General features: G+C 40.9%; 1 long non-coding RNA gene across 1 annotated transcript; it reads right to left on the reverse strand.

The window, feature by feature from the left end:
* Window positions 1–978: 978 nt before the first annotated feature.
* On the reverse strand, window positions 979–5,711 carry LOC105473738 (uncharacterized). The gene is made up of 3 exons (XR_982418.2): window positions 5,211–5,711; window positions 2,560–3,292; window positions 979–2,472 (listed from the first exon to the last, which is right to left on the reverse strand). It is a non-coding gene; the product is annotated as an uncharacterized lncRNA (long non-coding RNA).
* Between the last annotated feature and the right edge of the window lie 699 nt (window positions 5,712–6,410).

Genomic DNA, 6,410 nt, shown 5'->3' on the forward strand with positions numbered 1-6,410 from the left:
ACTTTCATGGTTTGGTAAAACCTAACTGAAAATCTGTGTAAATGACTTTACTTCCTAAAGATGCAAAACTTTTAACTTTTCATTTTACCAAGTTTTTACTGTCTAAAATGAGTTTTTCTTCTGATTTGGTAGTAAAGATTACCCTTTTAACATTCTCAAATGGAACTATAAATACTGAATATTAATAGCCCATTTTCTATTGCTCTCATTAAACACCAGTGAATGTAATTGCAAACTAATCTGGCTATTTAATTTCTAGAGAAATATCAGTTTCAAGAGTTTTGCATTCAGCTTGTAGCACTCATGAAGAACTCATATTGGAATGTTTTCTAAAATCTAATTCTCATGCAGAAATTAAAGCTCTTACCACATAAGAGAAGACGTTGGAAGTGGTTGCGGCCATCCCCACCAACCCCAAGAACTGTGCATTTTTATGGAACTTCTATTATGAGCAAAGACCTTTTAGCTGCTCCTTGGAGTTTGCAGTGAGTCTGAGGCAACAAGGCATGGACTCATAGAAGTAAAGAGAAGGTTTGAGCTGAGAGTCGTTTCATTTTGTTTTCTTTTACATCTGCTAAGTAAATCCCACACCTGCCTGAAGAACTTGGATACCTGAATGTGTATAGTTAAGAGCTTGGGAACTGGCCATCATTTGCTTTGACCAAATGGTAAAGTTAGATTTATCAGAAACTCTACCTCTTAATCATATTTACCCTAGTCACTGTGGGAAAACAACAACAACAACAACAAAAAGATTTTTTTAAAGACCCCACAATTGTACAAAAGCAGCATTGGTAAAATAAGGCAATTACTTTGTAAAGCAGTAAGATTTTAGCCTTCATAAGAATGGCACATTGCAAGGACATTATTTTTAAATTACCTTTCAAATCACAGGTTAATTTCCAAATTGGTTATAAAATTATGTAGAATAACATGAACATACATAAAATGAATTTACGTTTTATTCTGGTTGTTTACACAAGGAACATTTTGAAATTTTACAGAGCATTGAAAATAACAAGATAGTTTTCTGAATTCAACATAACATCCCAACCTGATTTCCTAACATTGCAAACTAATTTTACTCTGCCATGATGGCCATTAGGGTTATAGTCATCTTTTCTAACGAACTTAGAGATCAGGGTGTGTTCCTGGGCATGAAAGGATTTGATGGTGGTCACCCCAGCTCCACCTGCTGCTGTGTCCTGTGATCAGACACACCCATCTCCCAAGGCCCAGCTCCAGGGCCTTCCTCTCCTTGGTTTTCCATTGCACTTCGCGTGTATTTTACCTGGCCTTTTTCAGGGAAACCAGCTTGGAGCGCCTTCAGAAAGCTCCTCACCTTCCCCAGACATGGCTGCCCCCGGCCCTCAGTCCCGGGCCCACCCTACACTCTCGTTCACTGTAGTGCCCTGTCGCCAGGAGGAGACGCCTGCAGGCTGGGAGCATTGCATCAGGATTCCCCTCGATGTGTCCCCTAGTGTCTCAGCATCTCGAACAGCTCAGCAGCTCAGGGGTCCCTGTGGGATGGCACAGACTTTCCCTACCAGACTGCAAAGCTCTTGAAATCAGGGCGCTCTCTGACAGTCCTGTAAAGTCACAGGTTACTCAGCAGTGTTTAGACGCCATGCAGTCAGTTTTCATTAATAGATTGGCACCACAGAGTTTCACATTTTGACTCTAACTGAGTCTCCTTTCATATACATTGGGAAACTGGGACTCAGGAAGGTGAACTAACTTCCCCTCATTGCTGAGGGTGTGAGTGTCGGCCAGGCTAAGACACCACGTGGCCTTGACTGTTTATGATGGTCTCTTTGGACCTCAGCATTCTGCACTAATTTTGGGGAAGCTAAATAATTTGTCCATCAACCCCAAATTTTTCAATGAATTGGAGTCTTCCAAATCTGCCTCATTTTCTTTTTATCTAATTTTGCAGCAATGCACATAAAAGGCTAAATAAATTAGATAACTTTAAAAATTAGACTGTTTAATAAGCTATTGCAACCACAGAGATTAATTTGTCCATTAAAGAGTACAGAATCTGCTATAATGTACATTTTTAAAGAATGTCAAAAGTACATTTACAAAGCTTGCACATAACTTGTGGCACTTTTTCTATATATATTATATTTGGACAAAGTATGGAAACTTAGACCTGGGAAGCATGTTGCTGAACAGGTCCATGCTCACGGAATGAGCCTCCTGCATGTGACAAATTGGATAGAACGGATTTGAACACCATAGCCCACCCCTGGTGTCAGAAAGCAAAGGTCTTATGTGGCGTGCAGCCTTACAGCGTGTGGGGAAATGTGATTGGTGTGGCACACACTTTATTTTCACGCATCCACTAGGAACACAGTAATGAAGGGCTAGTTCTTGCCCACAGCAGGACTGTGGGGAAAATCGGTGGAAGGTTGAAACGTGCATGAAATCCCCAGTCTCACAGCTCCATTTTACCTCCAGTGGCCACATCTGCAGATTTAGACACAGGCTTTAGTCAGCTTCCTTTTATACCCTCTGGTTAACAAAGTAAAAGAGACTCACAAAGCAGCCACTTACCGATGAATCGCGGGGATGTGTGCGCGTAGCTGAAGCTGTTGGAGGGACTCGGATGGCTGGGCGTGTCTGCTCCAGGTGGCCTCTCCACTCTGCCTTGGCCTCACGGTGTGCTGGGTGTGCGCTTCTCCCCACCCCTGCGTGTGGCTGGGGATACTGGGGACACGCAGAGGTTTCAGGGCTGCAGGGCACAGAGGCTCACTCCTGCCTTGTGTTTCCAGGTGTCCAAATTGGAAGAGCTTGCTGCTTGCTCTTTCATTTTATTTTTTTCTTCTCCTTCTCCTTCTTCTTCCACACAGGTCATTCAGTTTATAGTAGAAAAGCTGGGCAAAATTCAAACATAAAAACTGAAACCATCTGATGGTCTTGAGAGCTGTTTCTGGTCAGAGCTGGAGAGGAGGCAGCAGGGCCGGCAGCTGGGCCCACGCTCACCCAGGGCATTGGCTGGTGCTGAGGTGTGGGGAGGAGCGTCCTTGTGGGTCTGGGAGTGTGAGGAGGCATCAGAGTCTCAAGGTTTTCCGGAGACCCTGTCATGCTACATCCTAAAGTAACGGTTCTAAAATTAAGCCATTTTCCACAAGAGTTAAGTCACCTGGTTAACCCCGTGTGAACTCCTTTTTGGTTAGGTGATTCTTCTGGGGAAACACTTGCCCATGAGTCGAAGTAAACTCGCCTGGGGGAAGAGGACACTTTCCTGGAACCTCACATTTTCCTGGCAAGTTTCACCCACGATGTCCTGCATTCAATCAAAAATAACCAGGTGTACAGGGAAAAAATGGCCAAAAATCAAGATAATTAAAGGGCAAGAGGAATAGGTCTATAGCAGACATAATTACACTTGCAAGACACAAGGAGACACTGGTTTTAAAATAATTGCAGTTGATTTAAGGAATTCAATACCTTTATGGAGAATGTTATCCAAAAATAGAAATGATGAAAAGCAGTTACGTGGAGATTCTAGAATGAAACACATTGACTGGAAATCGGAACAGGATGGATGGAGTGTGAAGCAAATGATGTGCATCTGGAGACTGATGATTAGTGAACAGGAGGATGAAGCAGAAGGAACTGAAGCATGAGAGAGAGAATGTGCACTGGGAAGGTGTGAGCTTCCAGACAGGGGGACTTTGGGGAAGATCCGGGTACGCACAACTGGAGCCACAGAGAGACGAGAGAGAAAAACGGGTGCTCAGGTGAACAGGTTCACTGAAAATGACCTTAAACTGGTGAGAACCACTCAGCCAGGGTGAATTCAGAGAAAAGCACATTAGCTACATGGGAGCACAGCTGGCAAGAGACAAAGGAAAAGTCTCCAAAGCAGCAGAGCTCGGAGGAGGCAGTTCTGCAAAGAGCAGAGGCAGAGCTGGCCCTGACGCTCACCGTGTGGACTGTGACACAGAAGATAATGAGCATTCAAAGCACTAAAGCAACAACTACCAACCCAGACTACAACATCCAGGTGAAATGGAGGCATTGTTAGGAAAGCAGCCACTAGGAGCACAGGTCACCAATGGGATCAGAGCAGAAGGAAGAAAGTGACCCAGATCACCAGTGGGACCTCAACAGAAGAAAGACAGTGATCCAGGGCACCAACGGGACCAGAGAAGAAGAAAGACGGTGACCCAGGCCACCAATGGGACCTCAACAGAAGAAAGACAGTGTCCCAGGTCACCAATGAGATTACAGCAGATGAAGGACAGTGCCCCAGGCCACCAATGGGATCACAGCAGAAGAAAATGCCCCAGGTCACCAATGGGCCAATGGGACCACAGCAGAAGAAAGACAGTGACCTAGGTCACCAACGAGACCACAACAGAAGAAGGACAGTGCCCCAGATGATAGCTCAGCACTGCTGGGAAAACAAAGATGGAAAGAAAAGGAAGTATACAGGTGAATCTAAATAAACACTGAGAGTGGAAACAAGAGAGGGAATGCTTTGATGGTTTGAAATAATGTAATTAAAATACACACCAATAATAACACAAGTAAGAGTGAAAGGCAGGGGGTGCATAAGTTCCATGCATTGTCTAGGAAGTGGCCAACAGAAAACAACAAAGACTGTTAAGTCAAAGAAGCTGCTATAACTGCCAGCGTGAGCTAGAATGTCCACTAACAAGCTAACGGGGTGGGGAATGGAATCATTAAAGATTTAGTCAACACAAAAGAAGGCAACAAAGGGATAAAAGGAGCACAGAACAGGGAGAACAAATAGAAAGCAGATGTTGATATAGCACCATGAGTCCCACCTGTCCATAACTTAATGGCATGATGGAGCAAGTCCTCCAACTAAAAGGTGAATGTGTCTTACTCTGAATAAAAATAAAACAAATGTATGCACTTAAGACATTCATAAACATTGAAAGGATATTATATATATTGCATAAATAATGTTAAAAATAAAGCAAAGGTAGTACAATAATTTCAGTCAAATAAGACAATTAGGAAAAAGTATTTGATACAAAGATACTGCATAGTGATGAATGCGTCATTCCACCAACAAGACACAATGATCCTAAGTTTGTGCACATGGGCTCTAAAGATATAAAACAAATAGAGTGGTAGTTTACAAAAAGAAGGAAAAAAAGTAATTGATTATAGTTAAATAATTTTAAAGTACAGCATTGATGAAACAGTTGAAAACATGATGAACAAACCTTAACTTAGTGATAATGAATATCCTGTATATAAAACTTCTGTGATGCTGCCAAAGTAATACTGATAGAGAAACGCATAGCCTTGATTTCATACACAGTTGTCCTTGGGTATCCATGGGGAACTGGTTCTAGGACCTCACTCAAATACTAAAATATGTGGATGTTCAAGTCCCTTATATAAAATGGTGTAGCATTTGCATATGACCGATTCACATTCCCCTATACTTTAAAGCATCTCTAGGTTGCTTATACTACCTAATACAATATAAATGCTATGTAAATAGTTGTTATACTGCATTGTTTAGGAAATAATAAAAAAAAAAACCTGTCTGTACATGTTCAATAAAGTCCGAATTAAAAATATATATTTTTTTCACTCTGCAGTTGGCTGAATACACAGATATGAAACCTGTAGATATGGAGGGCCAACTGTATTTGAAAATAAGAATGACTGAAATTTTATGACTTACATAGCTATCCTAAGATATTTTTAAATATCAATACTTAAACTGAAAATAAAAACCAGAAAGAAGGAACTAAGAAATTAATGGTTAGAAGTTAGAAAGCTAAAAGTTAGTTCTTTTAAAAGAAAAATAAAATTAGTAAATACCTATTAGAACTGGTCAGAAAGAGAGAGAATATAATTAAGCAAAATCCAGATGAGCAATGGGTCTTCACTACAGATTTTACACACTTAAAAAGGGATGATAGTGGGGTATTAATAAAAGTTTATGCCAAGGAATTTCAATGATTAAATGGAACATATGACAAGGGGTTTCAGTGATTAAATGGAACATATGACAAGGGGTTTCAATGATTAAATGGAGTATGTAGAATGGCACATTTCTTTTAGAAGATCTTCCAAAACTGACTCTCTCAAGGAGAAATAGAAAATCAGGCTGGGCATGGTGGCTCACACCTGTAATCTCAGCACTTTAGGAGGCTGAGGCCAAAAGATCACTTGAGGCAAAGAGTTTGACACCAGCCTGGGCAACATAGCAAGACCCCTCATCTCTACAAAAAGGAAAAATAAATATAATAAATAAAAAATTAAAAAAAAAACAGAATATTTTCATGTTTGTTAAATAGATGGAACCCATAATGTAAAACTGTCTTACAAAGAAAATTAAAATTATTTTGTAGTTCAGAATTCTTTATCTGGAACCATCACTGGAGACTTCCTATAAACTTTGAAATCTT

This window comes from Macaca nemestrina, chromosome 11 (assembly GCF_043159975.1).
Source record: "Macaca nemestrina isolate mMacNem1 chromosome 11, mMacNem.hap1, whole genome shotgun sequence".
Classification (NCBI taxonomy): domain Eukaryota; kingdom Metazoa; phylum Chordata; class Mammalia; order Primates; family Cercopithecidae; genus Macaca; species Macaca nemestrina.